The 24,857-nt window shown below is 36.4% G+C and overlaps 1 long non-coding RNA gene across 1 annotated transcript; it reads right to left on the reverse strand.

The window, feature by feature from the left end:
• On the reverse strand, positions 1-24,122 carry LOC116993124. Its single transcript, XR_004417187.1, has 3 exons — positions 24,039-24,122; positions 18,225-18,330; positions 1-1,496 (listed from the first exon to the last, which is right to left on the reverse strand). It is a non-coding gene; the product is annotated as an uncharacterized LOC116993124 (long non-coding RNA).
• Positions 24,123-24,857: the final 735 nt, after the last annotated feature.

Below are 24,857 nucleotides of genomic sequence, written 5' to 3' on the forward strand. Positions count from 1 at the left end.
CAGTAATGATGACTGCAAGTAAGTAAAACAAGAATATTAGCAATAGTAGCAAAAATACAAAATGAGCACATATCTCATACAGATTGAAAGGTTTGCAAGAGGAATAATGAAATCAGCAGAGTCTCTTCATTTCATGAAACATCAACACAATAACTTCCAGGCTGTGTAACTGATATAGGCTCTCTTTTGTTCTGTCAGGAGCATTTAAAATCTGAAATGCTACACCATGTCCCTAATGAGCAAGACACTGATTATACAGGAATGGAAATGAAAGTCTGTCCAGAAGAACTAAAGTTTGAGGGAGAAATAAGAAAAATAAAACAACAACAAATATGCAAAAATAGAACTAGAAAAAGAAATATGTGATGGCAAAAAACCTTGCATTGGACAACGGGATAAGCCCTCTGCATAAGCAGTTCATGATTTTGCTTGCTGATTTTTGTCAGGTCAATCGTATTTTTTTTTACTTGTTACATTTTCTTTGCAAAGTGCAGATCTTGCATTTGTTATTGAGGTAGCAAATATCTCATTTGGAGACTTCAGAGAATTTGAAAGCATAACCTGAGTTTTCTAGCCTTACTCCTTTTCATTAAAATTGTTTCTGTCACATTTGTTTCCAAAGTAGTTTATTATAAATTGCTACTCTGAACATTTCCAATTCTGTCTTCCTCTCAAAGACAACTGAAATCTGATTTTCATGAAGTGCTGTAGCAGATCATTTTGAGGTATTAGTCTCTTCAATTCTGAAACAAAAAGAAATTTTCTGTATTCTTAACTTTTTTCAGTCTTTCCTCATCATGAATTACAAAAAGCAACTGAAGGAAAAGTTGTATTGAATTTGAGTGCAAGGCACAGTCCAATTATTCCTGCAAGTGCGTTTTCTTGAAAGACTGTGTCAATGAATGACTGAAAGAATGACGACACAAGGGATTGTTAATGACATCTAAAATCTTCTCAGGCTCACAATTCCATCCCACTTGAATTCAGTACCAGCAAAAGTCGTTAATTACTATAGGTACTTTAATTTCAACAAAGCAGTTCTCTGAGTCTGCCCTTGAAGATAAATGGCCTCATCATACATAAATATTTCACGTTTTTAAGGGTAGTGTTAGCAGATGGAAAGGGGTGGCCCCATATACACAGTGTGGTACACCAGAGCTGTCCCAGCTCCCAGGCCCAGCTGCCTTTACCAGCCAAATTATAACTGAACATTCCAGGGACAGCTAGGGACCAGGCTGCTTTGTGCTTCCTGGGCTGGGCAGAGGACAGCAATGTCTATGAAAGGTCCAGTCTGCTTCCTTGTCCAGGTGCCTGAGGAAGCACACAACAGCATACACATCACGCACAGCTGCAGAAAGGTCTGAGCATTACTCCCTCTAAGTCAGATTGTCAGAGTGAGGTGTGCCTACCTACAGTCCTGGGAAGAGACTTTCCCTTACTGGGAAAGCATGCTCAAGGCTCCTATTCAGCCATCCACTGCTTGGATAGAGATGAAACTATGGAAACATAAGAAAGAAAACTTCATCACTCTCTTTTTTAGACTGTGTAATCCCTTATCACCTTCCTGTGTTACTCCTGTATTTCATACAGAGCAGTACTAGCATCAAACGAGGCAGTATATTGGCCCTTCTTCACTACAAGGGTTTATAAGGAGAGTTGATCAATATTCATGGGCTTGTTTAAAACCTTTTTATTCCATTTAAAATGGCCTTTGTCTTCAGGGTCAACCTTTCACTGAGGAAGGCTTTTAAGATTTATCTGTATGGGTTTTTTCAAGTTTTTGCTGAAAAAAATAAAATAGAACACAGTGCTTTTCGGCAAGGCTTCAATGTCCTTTCCAAAAGAAAACCGTTTTAGCAGGAGAAAAATGAAAAAATAGAATAAATGGAAAATATGAATTTAAAATATCTAGGGTTTTCCCCCCATAATTTATTACTGAGGTTTGAGAGAATATAGTAGAACAGACATAGAGATATGAGACTTTTAGATTGTTTTTCATGTATCACCTTTCTACTTCCCCTGCATATTTTTAGCTCTTCAAATGCTGAGAGAAATTTGTGTATGCACTTACCTCAAAATATATATATATATATATTTTTTTTTTTTCCAGTTCAAAATTCTGACAATTTGCTTATTTTCAGGGTAACATTTCTTACAAAATTTCAGTTTAAATTGTGACCCTTGAGAAATTCATGATTACTTTGTTGCTGACTCCAACCATGTCAGGATTTGTATCTTAAATATCTTGGACAAAACATTTGTTTTCAGTGGAATTTCCATCACTGGGTGATATTATGCCCATAGAGATATATGGTGATATATGCCCATGGAGATTTTGCAAAGGTCTGTATGGGGCACTTGAATTTCAGATTAGATTTTTTACAGGCTGGAATTTCAAAATCCGAAGTTTAATTAGCTCCACCTTCTTCTCCTGGATCTTGAACAGTAGATTGAATTTATTTATCCTTTTTAGAGGAAGTACCTTTAGTAATGTGTCCTCTTCAAATATGTTTTGAAAAGCCCAAATTTTCTGTTTAATATTTTTCATGCCCTGTTGCTTTAATGCTGGGGGTATCCCTATAACTTTTTGTAAAGACATGTGATTTTTCTACCACTTTGCTGAATGGTTTTGCCGGTTTCTTTCTGGTCTGGCAGGACAATGAATATGTAATCCTGGCTGAGGACTACCTCAACAATTCCTGAAGATAGAGGAAGCCTTTGTTTCTTTGAAGATCCTGTGGGATTGATGAGCACGACATTAGTTCCATTTTTGTTAGTTTTAGGAAACAACTTCAGAAAACAACTGATGTGGGAGGTGTGATACATCATTAAGCTTGCTTGAAAGGGAGGTCTATGTGCTGACAAACAATAGTAGATTTCAGTCTCCTATTCTTTACCATCACTACTTTTGTGTGGTTTGTTATGTTGAAGTTAAAATACTGCCTGGAGTGCTATTTAATTTTATTATGTTAGAACCAATTGCTACATGTTTTTATCTGAAGTTTGATTACAGTAATATTGATGATTGTATTTTTTTTCCTTTTTTTTTTCTTTTTAATTTATGTAGTCTACCAAATCCCAGAAGCTGAAATAAGGGGGATGTGTGTATGATATTTCAGCACAGATTTCACAGCTGAGCTAGGGAAAGACATGCTTCTGGGTTGAAAGAATAAGATACAAACAGGCAACAAAATAAGAGAGAGATAAGAGAGAAATAGGCAGGAATAGGACCTTGACGACAAGAAAAATGATTTTGAGAGTGATTGTGGAAGGAAGTTAGAAGCCAGTGTGGGACTCAGGTAATGGAGTGATTTCATGGGGAGAGGCCATGAAGTAAAAGCTTCTAGCTATAAAGTGTTAAGACTTAAGGGAGGCAAAGATGTGAGACTTAAGAAAGAATAAGTCTGCAGGAGGAGAAAGGACTCAGAGATTGACCAAAGTTTAACAATAGGGGAGGTGAGATAAAGCTGGGCTTTGATTGTAATTGAGAAAAAGCATTTACAATACTCATTTTTCATTTGCTTGCTCTGTCCTTTAAGATCTCTTTTCACTTACCCCAAGCAGAATTTTGTCCTGAAATGAGAAGTTTCATGGGGTGTGTGAGCTTACATTACTGATATTTTTTGGAAAACTCTCAAGCATTAGAGTGGGGATTTTCAATGCAAGGAGATGCACTAAATATTATTATTTTTATCAACAAAGTGATATGATTAAGTAGCAGACTGCAATAGGGAGCAACCTGGAGAGTACTTCCAACTCGATAAACTTTGAAAACTCAGAACTTAAAGAGAAGGATGTAAACCTTCCCAGTTTAAATCTATCTCTGTATCTCCCTGACTTAGGTGGGGGGATAAAGGGAGAGTATAAATTTATGAGCTAATCAACAGATTTTACATGCTTTTCTTGCCAGTAATTTCACTTGCAAAGACATGTGCAGACTCCTTTGCAAAGGCAGTGGCCAGATGCTTGCCAGACTCATTTATTTGCCTGAGTGTCAAACCTTCAGCCAGGAAGCCATATAGAACTGCACACACTATTTCATATCTCTGGCAAGAGTACGGATTGAAATCTCCCGGTTTCCATTAATCATCATATAATTCACAAACTGTTCACCACAGTCGTCAATCGAATTTATATGTGCAGTGTAATTTGCAGGTGGTAAATTCATGTATCTTATTTGATTAGTCATGCTAAAGGCAAAAACATGGGATCTTGATTTTTTTCTTCTTTGTTGACAGTTTTCATCAGTGCAAACTGACCACTATGGCCATCAGAACATGCTACTTTTTCTACTGGAAAAAGGGAAAAGTGATGATATAATAGCCTGCTTCCTAATGGATTGTCTAATTGTTGTATTCTAATTTATCCCATGCTGAGAAATTTGTATATTTATGTAAACTTCACTAGTTACAGGCATCTAGCTTTGATTAAAAGTTTATCTAAGAAAGATTTCTTAACAAATTATTTCTATTTATATTGTATATCATCCTGTGGTTCCTTTATTTAAAAAAAATTATTATATTAGTCAATTTCATTTTAAAACTAAATTTTAAATTCTAAATTTTGTCAATCATTTTAATTCTTCCTTCATACCTCAGAGGAAAAGCTCAGACAGATCCACTTTGATGTTATCTGGGTTTGGGTCTATTTCACATTGACCATGCATTTGAGAGTCTAGTCAAGAGATGTTTCAAGCCTTCAGAAAGACAAACTAAGCGTAGGACTTTATTAACCTTCTTGGTAGGTCAGATGTAACAGATGCAGAATATTTAAATTTATTTATAATAGCACTTGTCTGATACTTCTGAAGAAGGAAAACTGGTAACCTTTCTCCCCTGCTCAATTTACTGCTTTAATAAGTTTGTAGAAGCAGGTTCCCAGTGAGCGGAAACATGAAGTATAAAATTTCCCGAATCTTCAGAAAAGAACCTGGAAAGAAAGTTATATTGTAATATATTGAATCAAACTAGATTACATTTAATCACCATAAGTGGAAACCACATCCTTACATCTTAAAAGGAATTTACTTGGATCACATCAAAGTAACAATCCTAAGTGAAGATTGATCTGTGTAACTGTGATCTCTGTACTTTTCTGCTTGTCATGCTTTAATCCTATAAGCTATGAAGATGCAAGAAACAGATCAGCTACCCGGTTACATTTTACCTGGTTATACCTACTCATATGATCTTAATTTCTGCTTGACAGTAGGTAGCCTATAATTTTTATCAAGGAGAACATTTAACAAGGAAAACCAGAATATGCAGGCTAAGTTTTTAAAAATAGAATGACCTCTTTATTTTTCATCATGGATTTCTCCCCTTCTGTTTGAATAGCTTACTATCCTTCAAGGTAGAAAATTAAGTGGTCGATAGATGAATCATACCTCTTACAGGTACTAAAATATATACACTTGAGACATGAAGTTATTAAAATATCTGCATGCTACTTATTCTTCTAAAAACAGTGAAAAAAAATCTGTTCAAATACATTGGTGGTTTAAGAAAGCCCATATTAATTACTAAACTCTAATCATTTACTGTATATGTTAAATAGAAAAACAGATTTAAATTTTTATACACTGCTTTTACTTCCTAAGTAAAACACTAGTTCCCTCGATGTTCACTGGTGGACTGTCTTGGCGGTACTGAAAGATGATGGATATATACTCTAGAGATGTTAGATTATTAAAACTGTGGAAAAGGCATGAGCCTGAAGCCATGACCATTGTTATTGCCTTTGTCTTCATGGGCTTTTGGATTCTACTTCTCTCAGTTGTACCTCTGCTGCTCCTGCTTTACGTGTTTGAAAGCAGTTGCCTTGTAACTTTTCATTTTCTCCTGATCTAAAAATCTTTTTCCCCATGTCTATGCTTCTCTGTTCTTTTTTGTTTGCTTGGTTTGTTTTTTCTTTTATTTGTTTGGTTGGTTTTTTTTTCCTTTCTCTCTCCTTGTTAACCTTTTGTACACCTTTAAGTTGGAAAAGCGAAACCTTGACATGGTATTCTCCTAAACAGCGGCATTCATGACTAAAGAAACAAAAAGAAAAAATAATTATTTTCCTCTAGTTTGCTACATTTCAGTAAACACTGAAGGTGACATACAAATTAGACATAAATTGGCTTTGGTTTGTCGGGATTTTTCCCTTGTGTTTTCATCCTTATTCTTTAATGGGTGTGTGCACAGCTGCATTCAGACTCTGAGACTTCTGCTTAGGAAAAACTGATACAGAGGCTGAAGAAATTTCAAAAAGTTTTAGAAAACTTTGTAAGAAGCCAAAGCAAGCAATCCTCTACAGATGAAGAAAAGGACCAGCTAAAGAAAATGGTGTTGCTCCTATGAAATATTAGTTATATGTTTTCTTAACAATTTCATCCCTTTAGGGTGTTTCTACATCTCTGGACAGAAGGATGGCAGAACAGAAGAGTGGTAGAACAGAGGCTATAAGTCTTATCTAGGTAAGACATCTTTAGGCTGTGAGTAGGTCTCTATCAAATGGATGAATTTCTCTTGTCATGCAGCTATTTTACAGCGTTTCCGCCATATGGTGTCCTAAATAAAGCATTTTACTTGTATCTACACTACTTAACCCTCATGTGAAAAGTTTCAAGGGATGCCTAAGAACAGTTTTCAGATGCTACAAAGAGCCCAGAACCAGACGTAGCAGATGTATGGGGCTGTGGCTAGGGTAAGATCTTGGATCAGGCAAAAAAGTAATTCTAGTCTGCCTACAGGACTATGACAGTATCTTCAAACAGCAGGATATTGCCATATGAGCAGCAATGATTAGTCTAGAACTGTGCTCTCTTATGCAGTCTTTTTCTTTACATTTAATATAGAGGGAATTAACTGTTTTCTAAGTTAGAAACCTCTGATGAGAACTTATCAGTGACACTCTTGTCACTTCTTTATCTGTGTGGGCATTAACATGTAAGACACTTGAATCTAAAAGTACAGTATCATATGAGAAAGAATGGGATAATCATCAACAAGAAGATATTATCTAGATGAGAGCATTTAAATCTTACATGCTAAAAAAAAGGCCGTTATTGTAAAACATTTTATAACTCTTTCCTATATTAGGATAGGATTTTTCTGGAAGCAGTGCTGAGGCATATGGAAGACAAGAAGGTGATCTGAGACAGCCAGCATGACTTAAGTAAGGGCAAACCGTGTTTGACCAATCTGGTAGCCTTCTGTGAGGGACTGACTGCAATGGTTGACAAGGGAAGACACAGTGATGTCACCTACATGGACCTCTGTAAGGACTTTAACACAGTCCCAAACAACATCCTTATCTCTAAATTGGAGAGACATGCGTATGAAAGATTGACTATTCTGTGGACAAGGGGATGGATGGATGGATGGATGGATGGATGGATGGATGGATGGATGGATGGAGCAAAAGAATTGTGGTCAACAGGTCTGTTCAGGTGATGGCTGATGATGAGTGGTGTCCCTTATCAGGTGCTCGAGTCTACCAGGACTCAGTCTTGGGACTAGTGCTCTTCAGGACCTTCATCAGTGACATGGGCAGTGGGATGAAGTGAACCCTCGTCAAGTTTGCAGATGTCACAAAACAGAGAACAGTACAGTTGGAAAAACAAGATATGATGCCATCCAGAAAAACTGGACAATCTTGAGAACCTCAAGATAGTCTCATAGGAACCTCATGAAATTCAACAAGTCCAAGAGCATAGTGCTGCACCTGGGTCATAGCAATTCCAGATATGAATATAGACTGGGAGATTAACTCGTTGAAAAACAGTCCTGTGAAGAAGGACTCGTGGTTTCTGGTGAATGAAAAGCTGGACATGGGCCAGCAGTGTGTGCTTGCAGCTGAGAAGGAAAACTGAGTTCTGGGCTGCATCAGAAGAGGGGGTAACCAGCAGGCTGAGAGAGGTGATTCTGTCCCTCTGCTTTGGTGAGATTCCACCAGGCAGTAATATGTCCAGCTCTGGGGTGCTCAGCAAAATAAAGAGGAGGATCTGCTGCTTCTTGAGGGCCACCAAGTTCGTCAGAAGAGTGGAAGTTGTCCAGAGGGCTTTCCTATGAAGACAGGCTGTGACAGCAGAGAATTGCTCAGCATGAAGAAAACTCTAGAGTGATCTCCTTGCAGTCTTCCAATAATTAAAGGGGCAGATTAAAAGAAGGGAGAGCAACTTTTTGCACAACAGATAATGATAGTAAAAGCAGGAATAGCTTTAAATTAAAAGAGAGATTATTTACTGTGAAGGTGTTGAGGCACTGGAACAGATTGCCCAGAGAAATTGCAGATGTTTCAAACTTGGAGCATCAAGGCCAGGTTGGATGGGGACTTGACCAACCTGATTTAGTGGATGGTATCTCTGCCTATGGTTGGAACTAGATGATCTTCAAGGTCCCTTCCACCCCAAATAATTCTATGATTCTGTGTCCCCTTTTTGCTGAGCTGAGACTGCCACTTGCCCAGCACTGGTAGCTCTGTGGTATCCAGGGAAATCCTGTCACTGTGCAGATGCAATACACTTCCTCTTCTTTCCTTCTGGGATTTTAGAAGGGTTAAGGGGGACATGCATCCAACTGATGCCTCAATAAGAACCTCACAGACTCCCCACCTTTTATTCTTTGTATAATTACAATCCAAACAAGACAGAGCTTAAAGGGAGAGAAATTTACTTTATAGGGGACGAAGCCAGATGTAGGCAAATTCAGTCTGCTGCTAGCAGAAGTGACAGATAAAATACACTTCCCACATCTTTATGCATGTCTGGTACAAAGAAAACAAAAGACAATTTAGCTGCTTCCCAGACTGCAGAGTTGTCCAATCTGCTGTTAAAAAACATAACTGCATCTAAAATCAATTAATATTTTTGTTTCCAGTGTGAAAAACTATTTGTTCTGGATGTTAAGTGGTTGTCAACAATAACAAGCATTTTTGCAGTTCAGCCAGAAAGCATGCATCTTCTCAAAAGGGATGGCTGATACAGCTATTGTGCTGCAGTCATGACAATGACTGAAATAAGGCCTTGTGATTCTGAAAGGCAGGCAAAAGAGGAAAAAAATCCAAAAGGCCTAATATCAGACCAAAAATACCTTAGTCAGGCAAGCCTATTCTCCAAAAACTCTGTTCCTAGAATATACATTGATAATGATTGTTTGGATCACTTAAGCTTACAAAACTTCAGCTGGAAATATATAAAAATAATAGTTATCAAAATCTCAGCTTCCTTTAGAATTCTCTCAGTTGAAATCCTAGTTACCTGATTACACAAAAACAGATGTTTTAGTCTCCATGAAGTTCCCTGACCTCAGCTGGGATTTGCTATGCTGCAGAGATTTGTGTCCTTAGGGCCATTTGTGAGGTTTTTAGAGGAGCATCTGAAAATGAAGCAAATGAAGGCTTTTCCCTCCCTCTTATCCTCCAATTTCCTTCCTAACTTTTCCTTTTCTTTTCTTTTCTTTTCTTTTCTTTTCTTTTCTTTTCTTTTCTTTTCTTTTCTTTTCTTTTCTTTTCTTTTCTTTTCTTTTCTTTTCTTTTCTTTTCTTTTCTTTTCTTTTCTTTTCTTTTCTTTTCTTTTCTTTTCTTTTCTTTTCTTTCCTTTTCTTTTCTTTTCTTTTCTTTTCTTTTCTTTTCTTTTCTTTTCTTTTCTTTTCTTTTCTTTTCTTTTCTTTTCTTTTCTTTTCTTTTTTCTTTTCTTTTTTCTTTTCTTTCTTTTCTTTTCTTTTCTTTTCTTTTCTTTTCTTTTCTTTTCTTTTCTTTTCTTTTCTTTTCTTTTCTTTTCTTTTCTTTTCTTTTCTTTTCTTTTCTTTTCTTTTCTTTTCTTTTCTTTTCTTTTCTTTTCTTTTCTTTTCTTTTCTTTTCTCTCTTTTTTCTTTTTCCTTTTTCCTTTCTTCTTTTTTCTTTTTTCATTCTTTTTAATTTTCTTTTTTCTTTTTTCTCCCCTTCTCTCCTCTGCCCTCCTCTCTTTTCCCCTCCCCTGAAATCATAGAGTGTTTTCAGTACACAGAGGAAGTTGCTGCAATATCAAAGTGAAACTGATAGCCTAGGATAAATATGTTTGCACTTCTTGCTTATGCTCATGAAAGACAGACAAACAGGCAAACACACACACCCTAAGTTAAATGTGAACATGCAGCATTTTTAACAGGATTTTTAACAGCATTTTTAACTTTTGTTGTTGTTGTTGTTAGGATTATTTTGTTTGCTTTTCCCAGATGCTATTTTTCTTTTGAAATATATAGTGGATTTTAATTTATGAAATTTGATTGAAAAGTTAGTATAATATGCTATTTCTGTTCCAAATACTCTAATATACTTAGACAGTCAGCAAGATGTCTGTCTGTCTGCAATATGAATAGCTGAACATTTTTCGTGACGAATGGAATGCACTGCCTTGCTGGAATTGCATGAAAAAAGTCTTTAGCAATACGGAAAAGGCTCTGGGACCTTGGATGTCAGCTCTGGGAGAGATAAATTTATAGGTAGAGCAATCTCTCTCCTCAAACTGACATCTGAGATCCCAGAGGCTTTCTTGATAACACTGAGGATTTTCTTTTTTCATGATTTTCCAAAATTATAATGCATGCTCTGTGTGAGTTTCTGAAAAACTTCACACTCAAAGTAATGATTAAAAAATTTGGCTTGAAAAATGCCCACCTCTCTTTCAATATTACTGAAAAACTTTTGGATTTAGCACTAATTCACTTAAGAAAGTTGGAAGAAGCTCTTTGCAATGAAGGGCAAAGGAGAGCAGAGTTCAAAATCAAATGGCTACATTTACTTTTTATTGAAACCTCTTCTATGTGTTCAGATGGGTAAATGAGTCAGTCTTGAAAAATAAGCTAAAAAGTCTCTATACATCTAAATTAGAGAGTGCATCATTTTTATGTCTTCATTTCACTTATTACAGTAACTCTCATATCATTACCTACAGTTCTCAAAGAAATTGTCCAAGCCAACACATTTTTCTCAGACAATATTGTGAGTTTCCTGAGATCCCTTTCTTAAATACAACAGTCACTTTGAGTCTATAGGAGTTTGCTATTAATTTGAACGGAAACTGCTTTTTCTCAGCCCAACAAATGCTTTCACTTGAACAGAGACTGTCCACATAACAACCCCTTCTCTTTCCTCCACATATAATACTCTAATATGGGCATTATATAATTTGCAGAAGTACGTGCCTTAAGGAAGCTTTTTATTAGCCAATTTGATTCTGAACACATTTGTGGATCAAAAAATCACAAAATCAGAGAAGGACTGGAAGGGACCCTAAAGGATCAACCATTCTAACTCCTAGTCCTGCGCAGCAAGATCCCAAAGAGTCATACCATATTCCTAAGAGCATTATGCAAACACTTATTGAGCTGTCAGGCTGGTGCTGTGATTACTTCTCTGGAGACCCTGTTCCAGTGCCCTCCAGCACACTCCAACCAAGGAACCTTGTTCCTGATATCCAACCTAAACCTCCCCTTACACAATTTCAGGGCATTCCCTTGGGTCTTGTGACTGGTCACCACAGAGAAGAGATCAGTGTCTGCCCCTCCTCTTCCCCTCATGAGGAACTTGTGTTCAAGCTGAGGCCACCCCAGATCAGAGCAGAGCAGGACAATCCCAATCCCCTCCCTTACCTGGCTGTGATGGTGTGCCTGATGCCCCCCCAGGGCAGGGTTGGCCCTCCTGGTTGCCAGGGCAGTGCTGGCTCATGTTCAACTTGCCATTGACCAGGACCCCTAGGTCCCTTTCCATGGCACTGCTCTCCAGCCTCTCATTCCCCAGTCTGTCTGTACATCCAGGGTTGCCCCATCCCAGGTGCAGAATCCAGCACTTGCCCTTGTTGAACCTCAAAGGGTTGATGGTTGCCCAGACCCCTGATTTGTCCAGATCTCTCTGCAGGACCTCCCTAACCTCAAGGGAGCCTACAGCTCCTCCCGGTTTTGTATCATTTGAGAACTTGTTCTGTATCCCTTCCAGTTCAGTGTCCGAGTAATTTATGGAGATGTTGAAGAGCACAGGGCTGAGGATGGAGCCCTGTGGAACCCCAGGTTCAGTGACAGGTCCCAGTCTGATGTCACCCCATTCACTACAAACCTTTGTGCCCAGCCTGTGAGCCAGTTGTTCACCTGTTGCGTGATATGTTTATCCAGATGTGAGCTGGACATTTTATCCAGCAGGATCCTGTGAGAGACTGTATTAAAAGCTTTACCGAAATCCAAACAGATTACATCTACTGACTTCCTTTGATCACTCAGGTGAGTTACCTTGTCATAAAAGGAAATTAGTTTTGATAAGCATGACCTTCCTTTCATGAAGCTTTGCTGGCTGTGACCAATGACTCTGTTGTCTTTCAGGTGTTTTTTAACATCTCTCAGGATAATCCCCATAACTTTCCCAGGCATTGAAGTGAGACTGACAGGCCTGTAGTTTTCAGGATCCTCTTTCTTCCCCTTGTTGACAATCAGGACAATATTTGCCAGATTTCAGTCAGCTGGGACCTCTCTGGTTTCCCATGTCTGCTGGGAAATCAGCAAGAGAGGTTTTTCAATTGAAAGGTAAAGGTTAATTTTGGTGGAAATTCTCAGATTTCTCAAATCGGTACAGCTAAGGATCTCAGCTTTTATAAAATCCTTAACTATTGAGAAGCACAGATGTTGTAATGTCCTTCTTCAAGTACATAAATCTAAAAGTAACATCTTTCAGTATTATGGTAGAATAGTAAAAATGGTGACTCCACAGATTCTTTAGAGAGATAGTCCTGAATATGTTCAGTATTAAATGAGCAAATTAGTAGAAAACTTAATATTACATGAAACTCCATGTAATAAAGAGCAACACATAAACATCCCACATTTTTCAGATTAATTTTAAAAAAATATTCTTTTTGCATTGATTTGACATATATAAGCTGCTGGTTTTTAAATTTTTTTGGTGGGGGAATAAGTAATGGAAAAATATATGCCTGTCACTTGAAGGAAATAATTAGATAGTAAAAAGGTGTAAAAAACTATGTGATGAGAAGAGGTCTTCTTCCAGTTCAATCATTTAACCAGCCTGTTTCTCTTTTGGATTTTTCTGCCAAGCTGGAATATTGTTTTTTTAATATGTAATGTATTGTACAGTAACATCAGTCAGTGTTCACACTGAATATGGAAACTTTAAAACATCACATATGGATACATAACCATGTACTATTAAAATATATTAAGACAGTCTATTTAAAAGCATCATTCCATGAGTGAATCAATTATTTCAGATCAGCTGTCAAATAAGTGGAAAGAATAATTTCATTTAATCATAAAACAGTGCTGGTAGAGTTAATGTGGCATTTTTCTCAGGGAAATGTCTAGAAGTAATAGTTTATTTCAGGTACAAAGGCATATTTTGTTAGGCTAAAAAGATTTCATTTATTTTGTATTATTTTTAGTCCTTTTTATGATCATGTTGTTTTGTATTTAGTTCATTAAAAACCAACAACTAAACTGTCAAAACATTCAAGTTTTCTTCACAGGCAAACTTTTTTTTCTGAAATCATTGAAAGAACTTTGTATGATTTTGGAAATTACTTGAATCCTACCTTCCATGCACTCCAACACGGATTTATTCCAGTGAAAATAGTATTTTGTGAAAAAATGCTAAGAAATACTTCCCTCCTGTTCTGGTTGAATACTGATTACATCTGTCCCTAGCAGAACGATAGCCAGCAGTAAAACCTCCTCTACACGTTGCTGAGGTATCACTGTAGGTTCAGTTCAAATGCTGAAGTCATCCCTCACCTAATGCTTTTGAAGTCACTTAAACCTTGATCAGGTTTTAGCTGTGGTGGCTACAGAAGCAGTTGTGCTTTGATCTCACAGCTTTTCATTACTTGGAAGTTCACAGTGTTTAGTGTGCCTGTAGCATGATAGGAGAGAAAAAGTACCACTCTCACCCAGCACATTCTGAAAGTTTTGTCTCCCATACTGAGGCAGCTCTGCTAACTTCAGTGAGACTGGTACATCTAAAAAGAGAAACCAGACTAGGAATTACCCTGTTGCTCATACTTACCTTAGTTGCATATATTTATCTATGTCTGTCAAAAGCATTCCATAAAATGTACAGCCTGCCCAACAGTGATGTATAGTGTCAGTTTAATGCAGTGCTCTGCACTTTGCATTCCTCCCTCCAATTCCTATTATAGGTGGTCATCACTAAACTTGGATTCAAGGTAACAAAGATTCCCCTGGCAGCGATGCCTTTTTCTAAGCAGGCTCCATGAGTAATTGCGTGGGCAGCTTTTGAGTTGCCTGTGGGTCACTCATGATTAGACTGCTGATGAGAAATCTGAGCTACTTTCTCCCCTTGTATGTCATTTCCTTTTAATTCACTTTGATTCGGGGAATGCATATATATATTTTTTATATATAGCTATGAATAAAAATAAGCCCCTGTACATCCAGTTACTGCAACTGTACAGAAACAGGCCTGCTGTAAGATGGTACAGGAATATGTGTAAAACACTACAGATGTAGCAGTTTCGTGAAGACTAAGGATATCCCCAACTTTTGATGTCTATCTCCATACTTTTTTTTTATGTATGCGGCAGGGGCAAAATACACACTCTTTTCCCTTTGATTAAATGAAGGCACACATTTATTTTATATTAATTTAATCACCTTTTTTTTCTTTTTGAAATAGTCTTGCATTATAAGTAAAAGCTGTAATTTTGAAAGGTCACAATCCTATATTTGGAATCACTGAAATGTTAGTGGATAAAACTCATTTTTCATCCTCAAGGTTTTCATTTGTTGCTTTCAATAATAATATTTACATTTCCATTCTGATGCAAAAAAAGAGAAATCCTTGTCTCTTTCAGTAAAACGACAGAGATAGGAAGCCAGATAATTGCTGTGTGCTTGTACCTAACAAAGAGGACAATAGCAAAATCTTTTGGAACTAAAATTGAATTTAGTTGTGAGGAATACTGATGTCAGGTGGAAGATGCAGGATGATTTCTGTGTTTGCTTTTGACACCATCAGTTTTCCAAGTAGAACACAGTGCTCTTTGTAAAAAAGAAAGTTCTCTACCTGGAGCTCACAGGCATTTTGAGTGAGCTTAGTAGCCACTAATGTGTGGTTTATAAATAGAAATCTGCTCTAAAAGAGTGTGCCAACATCAACTCTGCTGTCTGTGGTGTCTCATGGCACTGACAGGGATTCATAGCACCCATCTCAGTGTTCTGATGATCTGGAGTATGGAGTGTCTGAGGAAAGACATGCAAAGGCAGGGTAAGGAAGTCAGGTAACTCAGAATTTCTGAGTAATTTTGAAGAAAAGTAAAAGGAAACTGTACTCTACTATAGAACGTACATGCAAAGAAGGAAAGGCAAAAATTGTAGCCTTGAGTCAAAGGCAGCACCCATGTGGTGTGTGACAAGATCTGGTCTGTCTGTTTGCAAGATTTCACGCCTAATTGCACTCTGAAGCACCTAGGAATATAGAGGTCAGTGTTTCAGCTTTTGTTATTGATATTTAAGGTTGTTGGTAGCCCCACTTAGGTGCACAAAGTTCTAGTGTTTCCACTTTTTCTGGAATAGCAATTGGATTACATCAGAAAGCAGTGCTAAAAGCATGATAATTTTAGGTGACTGTTCTGTAATAACCACATCTGAGTGAGCTGTATGCTTGCTATCTGTTGTGGGATTCTTCAATAGTAAGGATGGTTTTGTATTTTCTCAGTACTTAAAAATGTAATATTTTATTCATAAGAAATCTGCAATCTGGCAATTGCTCAGGACAGGAAGAACTATTGTTTTATGAGTCTTACAACTTTGCCCAACATATGTTTGAAAATCAAGAAGGAATAATGTGTCGAGGGATTCTGCATTGCAAAAAGTCTTATGAAAGGGAAAAGGTTACAATGACACAGAATGAGAAAGTGTATTAAAATGAAAGGAATCCCATGAATATTCAGTCAATAACTCATGTCACTGCTGACATGCACTAAGAGCTCCTGAGTACTGAGCGGTATGGGTTAGGTGTGGAAAGACAAGTAGTACATCTTTACACCCTTCAGATAGTTTGGCACAAAAATATACATTAAAATTGAAGAGGATGTTGTCAAGAACATAGCACATTGGAATCCATGTTTGCTTTCAACTTGTGTTGCACAGGATGGGCATAATATTGTTATAATTCTGTTCAATATATTTTTTTCCCCCAAAGTAGGCTTTACTACTAATTTTTGACTTATTTAGCAGCTCTTGACAATAAAGGGCACCACTTAGATCAAATGCACATCTTGGGGCAGAGGTAAAAGGTCAAAAATATATGGTAATGTTCACTGAATGCAGTGAAGATTGAAATTGTAGCAGGCTAGTTATCTGTGTCTTAGTCCCTTTGCTAAGTTTTGCATTTCAAGATAAGCAGAAGTTAATGGGAACCCTTATATTCCTGTTTTGTTTTGGGTTTTTTGGTTGTTTGTTTGGTTTTGGTTTTTTTTTTTTCAATTATATATCTATAACACAGGGTTTCATTTACTTTCAATAATGTTGTTATGTATTGCCATGTATGTAAAATTATATGATGCAGCTATTATTATATTATACAGTTCTGCCAAATAAATGTTATCTGGCTTAGACAATTAAATTATTTTAAAAACATTGGCCTTCATACATAAGAACAGAATGTTAGCTATTTAATGAACCATATGAGGATTTGAAATTTCTGCTTCTCTAACAATTGCACCTTGCAGTTGCCTATCTGAAAGAAGGGGAAAAATAGAGACAAGAGTAAAGGTTATGCCTTTGACTGAAATATTCCTAAGAGCAGATGCTTCTACTTAACTGAGAAGGAAAGCAAAATAAAAAGATTAGCTGAAGGAAAGACAAAGCATGCAAGACATGACTCTGAAAGTAATTTCCAGACATTTACCTTTCATGACTTTTACTGACATCTCTGGGTACCAGGAAGTGCAATTCTACAATACGCCTCAGTACAGAAATGTAAACACCAGTTTGGTAAGAGCACAAGTTAACAATGTCAAATTATTCATCTTTTGAAAGGCATCTCTAGTAAATATTCTATAACTAAATATTCTATAACTTAAGTCTTGGGATCAACATTTCCACCCTCACCAATACTATACCTGAAGGTGTTCCATCTTGTTTCAACATGTAAGAGTCTGGTGGGGGCAGTAGGTCCACACACATACATGTTTTATATAATCCTTTTACCTGAAGCAACTTGCAAGTGTATTTTACAGTAAATGTATACCATCAGATGTCTCACAATAAAGTCAAATAAGCACATAAGTGTAAATTTTAAATGAAATTTTTTTTTCTTGATGTTAAACCACTAAAAATGGGGATATAATTCAGTAAATATTCTAAGAAATTTCATAGGAAAGTTCTTCTTATTTATGCATTGTATCTAAAAATTTGATCTGGTGGAGAAACATTTGAAAAAGACTTGAATTTGCTCTGTTTTTCCTGTGTAGCAATAGTCTAAAAATTTCTAGTAAAATAACTTTTTTTTTTTTTTCCTAAAGGACAAACTAAATATTTGAGGGGAATTATTATGTAAACAGAAGAACACATTAAATATTACTTGATCTGAAATGAACAAATAGTGTACAATAATACTTACTTCTGTTTGCCATTATTTGTACTAGCTTACAGTAAGCAAAAACTTTAATGCAATTTCCTATAAATAAATAAAAGCATGTGTTCTGTAATGCAAAGTTACTGAACATACAAAGTTACAATGAAAATAAGAAAAAAATGAACACCACGAACTCAGTAAAGAAAAAAAAAATCACATAATTTATATGTCCATTTTAAACAATTTTGTATTTTCTGCAGACATTGAATAGTGGGGTTATCATGCTTAATTTATTATACCTGCCAGGATATCAATACCGGGCAAGATGCTGGTACTGAAGAGATGATGATTATAAATGTATGAAATTCAATACTAAATGCAAAAAAATGATTGATTCTGAATTTTGCCATCACCTGCTATGCTCTGTATAGCCTCTGGCTTTCTAAACCCATTTGGCAGAGCTGTGTCTGTGTTTCTTTTTGCTTTAGCTCTGTTAAAAGAATAAACTGAGGAAACCTCCCCCTTCTGTCCTTAAAGCTGCTTCGTTTTTTGTTTTGTTTTGGTTTTTTATCACTTTTAAAGCAGCAGACCAGAGCATAACTGTTGGGCTTAAGTAGTAGTGGTGTCTATGCTGGGAGTATCTCCTTTTATATCCCAAATATTACCAGGAAAGGAAACTTCAGCATCAGCAGTGGCAATGTGTGAGGCAGCCTCCAACACAGGATGGAGGCCTCCAGTAAAAACTCCAGCTCCACTGTGAGATCAGATAACCTGCAGGGAAAGAGGCAGCCAGAAAGTACAGAACTCAAATTATACTTCTATTTCGAACAACATATTTATTAGTACTACAATACTTTATAGTATTGAGATAGTTCTTCTGATTCAAATAATGAGACTTAGACAGGGTTGTTCATCAAATATATGTATGTTTTGGGCTTGTCAATTAAAACATGTATTTACTAGATGATGGATAAGAAATACTTATGCATGTATATTAGTATATGTTTATTTTAAAAAGTGTTTTGTTTTACTCAGTTGCAAGAGCATTTGCAAACTCAATGGGTACAAACTCCTGAACATATGTAGGTGCTACCTATAATATTCACCAATAATTTCTCAAATATGTTTTTGTCTGACTCACTTGTATGACATGACATCAGCAATGCCTCTGTTCTGAATCTGTAGAGTTGCATAGAGTTTGTATAGTCAAATTATCACACAAAACTCAAATTGAGGCAACCAGGTCCCCACACAGATCCCACTAGGTAGAGATTACCTGAATCAGGAGTAAAACATGGATAAAAAGATTGTATTTACACACAATTGCATCTAAAAAGTTAAAGAGAGAATCATATACCTGATTACACAAATATCTCTTCCACATGAAGGATCCTTCAGAATGAATTCTGGCTTGGAGCTAATGTATAAACCCAGCCAATTGCATTGTTATATCTTCTTGTAGATGAGCTGACAAAGAATGAAGCTCCAACAGCTAAACAGGCTTGTTTTTGTTATTGCTGCCCAATGCAGCACCAGAAACTGTACAGTGCTGCAGAGCACAGAAAACCTCTCTCACTCTTCTCAGCTCTCACTGATTACCAAAATGCAGGAAAGCAACTCATGCATCTGAATAGGTAGCTGGTTGTTTAGAACCCAAGTGAAAAAATGTGGAGGAAAACCAAAGAAGACTTAGACATGCTTTCACTCTGAATTCAAAACACACACCCCAAAATAAAGCTGTCTCAAAAAACTTTCTTGCTTGAATTATCTATTTACAATACTTGAGTTCTATGCAGTTTTTCTTTAACACAGATTGTTCACTCAGACTCCTGTGAATCCTCTAACTATTTGGCAGAAAATTCAGAAGTATGCTATTTCAGGGGAAAATGAAACCCCTAAATCACACATCTTTTTTCAAGACAATAAAGCAGAGTTTCACACATGATCTACAAATTTATAGCACAAATGCTAGTGAACTGATCCATTTTGAAAGACGCACAACTTCCTCTGGGCGCAAGTGTTAGGTCTGACACTTCCCTGAAGTATCATCACCCTGTGAACATTCACTGCGGTCATCACAGAAATCCCCAAATGACAGTGATTTCGCTGGAACTGGCTACCCTGGTTAATATCAAGCTGGCTAATGGTGAACAGGAAAACGTGCTATTAGTGAGCACATTGACAAAAAAGTGAAGAATTGGGATGAATTAATTTGACTCAATATATTAAGGTGTATCCCTAGAAGAACCAGATAAATTAGATGTATATTGCATCTGAAAAGAGCAAGAGGGGGAAAAATACCCATTATGGAGCCAAAATTTCCAAATTTTGGCCTTATAAGAAGGTGTTTTACTCTTTGGAACACAGAGGACTTGAGGAAGCATGATGTTTCCAGGGGAAACAAATATCTCTGCAAACTACAGAAAGGAACTAGAAGTACCCAACAGACATATGCTTTATGCCTCTGGGAAAGGTTTTCTTACCTTTAGGAAAAAGAAAAGAAAGCCTTCATTGTTTTGGGAGTCATAGAATGAGGAAAAGGATAAAGAGTATCTAAACCCACTAATCATTATAGGCAAAACTAAGCAAAATAAATTATTTTTAACAAATCAAACAAAGAACTCCAAAGAATATTTATCCATCCATCCATCCATCCATCCATCCATCCATCCATCCATCCATCCATCCATCCATATATGTACATGCACACACAAAAAGGTCCATTTCTTCTGCCTTCAAGGATGGAAAACAGAAAAGATGTGGAGGCTAACAGTCCTCCCAATTTTCTTTCATGAAGAAGACTATGCATGCCCAGCCAGGATGTAGACTGAATGCCTTAATCAGCAGGCCCTGAAATTCCCTGGGTACTAGAAGCTTGACCTTCCAAGCAACTAGTGTTGACCTTCCAAGCAATGATGGACTTTATCTATCTTAGATAGTCATGAAGGGCCACCTGTGCAGTCCATGCCACAAAAATCTTGCTACCTAAATGCAATATGGATGTTAGCATTCATTGCACGTGTGGAGATGATTTATATGAATGCAGCAACATACTAATTCATGCAGAGCTGATTTAATGAATGATGAGTAATTTAAATCCTTTAGCATCTGATCTTTATATCTATTACGCAGTTATAAAAAGTTTAAGCTTCTCAAAGTCCATTTCCAGGAGGTTACACACAGTATTATATTACCAGAGAAAAAAACATTATAGAAGTGGAAAACAAACAATCCATGCCTCATCTCAGCTTAAGGAAAAAAATGTAGTTTGAATAAAATAGCTTTTTTTCTTTTTGGTGGGGTATGGGGGGTTTATTTCTCAGTAGTATGCATTAAGAATCTAAATTTGAATACCATTTCCTAAAGCAGAAAATTCCCTAAGTAACAAAAATTCACCAGAGCCCTAAATACAAAGGAGAAGGTATAATATCCTGATAAATAAATATCAAAAAAAGTGAAATGAAAATGATAAGAGTCAAGGGAACTTCAGATGATTTATACCAGGTGAAGGTCTAGTTCACATAATTGAAGCATTCCCTATTAGACCAAAGTATATTTTCTCAGTTGTTATTCAAGTTATTTTTCCTCAAAATACCTCAACTGCAACATGTCACCTCCAACGACAATCCTACAGATTTTTTTTGCCTCAGGATGGCCTTTGCAATGAGATATATATATATATATTCATACCTGGCAAGCAAACCCGGCTTCTTCCAGAAAGATTCTTTGCTTCTGTTTAAATATCAAAAGTAGCCTACAAAACCAAACTGTTGCCAAACCCAGACTGTGTGAATGTCACAGTGATGTATGCTACATACATACTGTTTACTCATTTTTTATGCATGTCAGATTCTGTCAGATTCACCTTAAAGAAGTGCTGTACTTCAGAAGCAGCTACCTGCAGCCTACAGTAAAATAAAACTTAAGGTCTGCATGGGTCAGTAGTTACCAGAGCTTCCCACCATTAGGATGGATAAAGGTACTTTGCACACCTGTTTCTCAAATTTTAACACATCTGAGTTCCGTAAAAGTAAAATTACCCCCTTTTTACTACCTCTAACCTCTGAATAAATTTAAAAATTGTTATTTATGAAAAACTCTTTTTCCAAAAAATAGCTCACAAAAGATATGAAGAGAAATCTGCTGCTATGCTGGTGCTTGCTGGTCTTGCTTACTTCATGCAGTGTGGATTTACATATAAGACAACTAATGACAAATGCTTGGGTTTCCTTGACCAAGATTACATGTTCAGATGCCATATGCCTGTCCAATTTGAACCCAAAAAAGCCTTTTGCAACCTGTCTAATTGGTGTGCCAGTAAGAAATTGGCCAATACCTATATATTATGATCCTTTAACCAAAAGGCAAATGAATACTAAACCAAGGTTGCCAACAAGAGCAATTCTGTGAGTGACTAGAACTTTTAGACCAAATACTTCCCAAGGTATAAACAATCACAATCAAGCATTGTTCAAAGCAAGACATATATGTAGCTTTATCAATTACCTGAACAAAAACTTATCAACTTTTAAAATGCTGTTGACTAGAAAGTTGTTAAAAGACTTTTAACAAAGAGAACTTCATCTGCTATTGCTGGCCATTTCTATCTCCCTTGCTTAATTCTGTAAAATGAGACCAATAATCACTGGTGAAGGAATAAAGGCTTCAGGACAACTGCTCCAACATTCCCATTGTTTTTGTACATAGATATATGTAAATATAAGATAAAAGAAAGAATATACCAAGAAAATCAACAAGTAATCAACTATTTATGACTTTCCAGCCTAGGGGCTCTCAGAGCATTGGTATACAAAGAACTTCTGAAATCCCCTGAATGCTGACTTTTCCCCCTATATCCTCATGCTTTATAAAATTGTCCAGGTACTGTAAAGGCTGTATCCTCTGCTGCACTATGGCCTTTGGAAAACAGATCTGCATGGATGAATGAAGACAAACATGAATTCCTCTACTTGTACATAACCTGAAAATGTAAGTCAGTGACTGTTGATCCAAAGATTTGTGTCTTAATCAGTGCAGTACTGCAGTTAATCACAGAAAATCCAGAATATATGAATACCAAGGAAATCTAAAGAATTTTACTAAAAAGGTGTAAATCTCCCATACTAGATCTGAATGACATGCCTTTATTAAAGAGTCCTCTGTTTTTACCTATCCATGCAGATAGATATGGTTCTGCAAATACACAGCACTAGGATCTGTCTTTCAAAGTGAGTTGCAGAAGGATCATGTCTGAGTTAGTAGATGGAATAACTGGGCATTTATAAATCGCTATTTATTGCCAGCATGCCTTGTAAAAACCCTGTGTTTTCATCAAGTTGGCTGAAGAAATGCTAACAACTGCAGGCCTGGTCCCTGGACAGCCACAAGGACAGAAACTACAATTTTTTGATGCTCAATGACCCACATATTAAAAGACCAGGAAACAATACTGTTAATTGCCAGTAAGGTGCCAGCTATTGATTCCTTTCCTCATTTTTTTCAGCATTTTTCTTCTCAAATAGTACTGATAGATGATTGAAACTGTTAGACAGAAAAGTACATGGCTTGCAGGAATTTGTAAAATACCTTCCTACTTACTAAGAACATCTATAAACAAAAACTCTAACAGCAGACTCATAACAGAGTTTTCCAGAGCTGGAAGAAAGATTGCAATCTTAAATCTGCACTTATATAATATGGGCAGAATAATATGGCCAAAGATCTTTATATAGGAGTTGATATTGCTACAAGAACTCCAACTAGGAATTTGTATTTGCAAAAATTTTTGTCAGCTAATAAGCCTTCACAAAATGGGCACTGATTATTAACTTAGAAAGTAGTTGAACAAGTAAAAATATAGAATGCCTATGAACTAAGTGGAAATTCAATGTTTATAAATATTGTCAATGATTTGATTATTTTAAATGTCTGGATCTGAACCTTAGAGTAGACTTGCTACTTTATCTGTCACAGGACTCTAAGAAATTGACAGGTAAGAGGACCTATTTAACTTTTCATAAATAATTTTTAATAGCTTTAAAAGCTAATCAAAATATAGACAGTTTTTTATCTTTAAGTAAGTGATACAACAAGATATTTTCATCTGCTTTGGTCAAGTCATATCAAAGTCACAGAATATGTTTAACCTAATGTAATGCAATACAAGTGAAATGCCTGCATCAAAATTTAAAGGAGAAGCTTAAGAAAAAAAAATAAAATAAGTGAAAGAATGTTAAGAAATATAATACTTAGATTTCTTTATTCCAAACTTATCTCTGCTTTCTTGTCACAGACTGAAGCCCCTGTATTCTCAGAGTAGGAAGCAGGTACTTTATATCCAGATGGTTAAAAATAATATATTAAAAAAAGAAACAAATAAAACAAAACAAATGAAAAACAAACAAACAAACAAAAAACCCTCACAAACACCAACTACACCCCCACGCCCCTCCTTATGATTCCATTGAAATGCCACTTACTTTTTTCTTGTAATGGGTCTTGACAAGAAGATATTCATGCTGTGTGACTTTGAAAATGCCCTTTTCCGGCAGACAGCTTTTCTGCCAGTGCTACTTTTTGCTGGCTTTAAACAACAGGAACAGGGGCCAATTTACAGTCCAGGAATTAACTAATTTGAGACGCACAGGCTCCCCATGAAGCAATTGTTCGCTTGGATGGACATACTGTCTTTATTATTCCATAGATTTTGAAGAACTTAAATATTCAACAACTGAGGTACATTCTTTGCACTGTCAGTAACATAAGGGATGTGATTGTCCAAAAAAAGAAAGCACATTTCTGTTTCAGAGTGCATAGTGTGATATTCCAGCCCACACAGATGGGAATGTACAAAACATACGTATATACTAGGATTAAATTATATCCTGTGGAGATGAGCTGGATAGGTTTAAAAGAAAGAGAAATTTTCAATAGCCTTTGAACAGGGTACTCTGAAGGTGTGAATATATGCTTTGTTCATCTTGTTCAAAATATGGAGATTCATTCTCTGCTTCCTTTGAAGAATTTTCATATTTCCTACCCTCCCCACTCGCTGGTAGCTTATTTTTGTTCAAATTATTGGGTACTTTTCCCCCAAGCAGTTTGCTTAAGTGTGCTAGAAATTCTTGCTACCTTTCAAATGGATTACATTCTTTTCATGCTTTTGGTTTTAACAATGGGGAAGCAATAGAAGACCAAGGAATATAGGAAAGCAAAACAAAAACAAAGATAACTTCTAGTGCTTTAAAATCTATGGAATTATTCTCTGAAATTAATTTGGAAAAAAAAAGAAACAAATA

The sequence above is a fragment of the Catharus ustulatus genome, chromosome 2 (genome assembly GCF_009819885.2).
Source record: "Catharus ustulatus isolate bCatUst1 chromosome 2, bCatUst1.pri.v2, whole genome shotgun sequence".
In the NCBI taxonomy this organism is placed as follows: domain Eukaryota; kingdom Metazoa; phylum Chordata; class Aves; order Passeriformes; family Turdidae; genus Catharus; species Catharus ustulatus.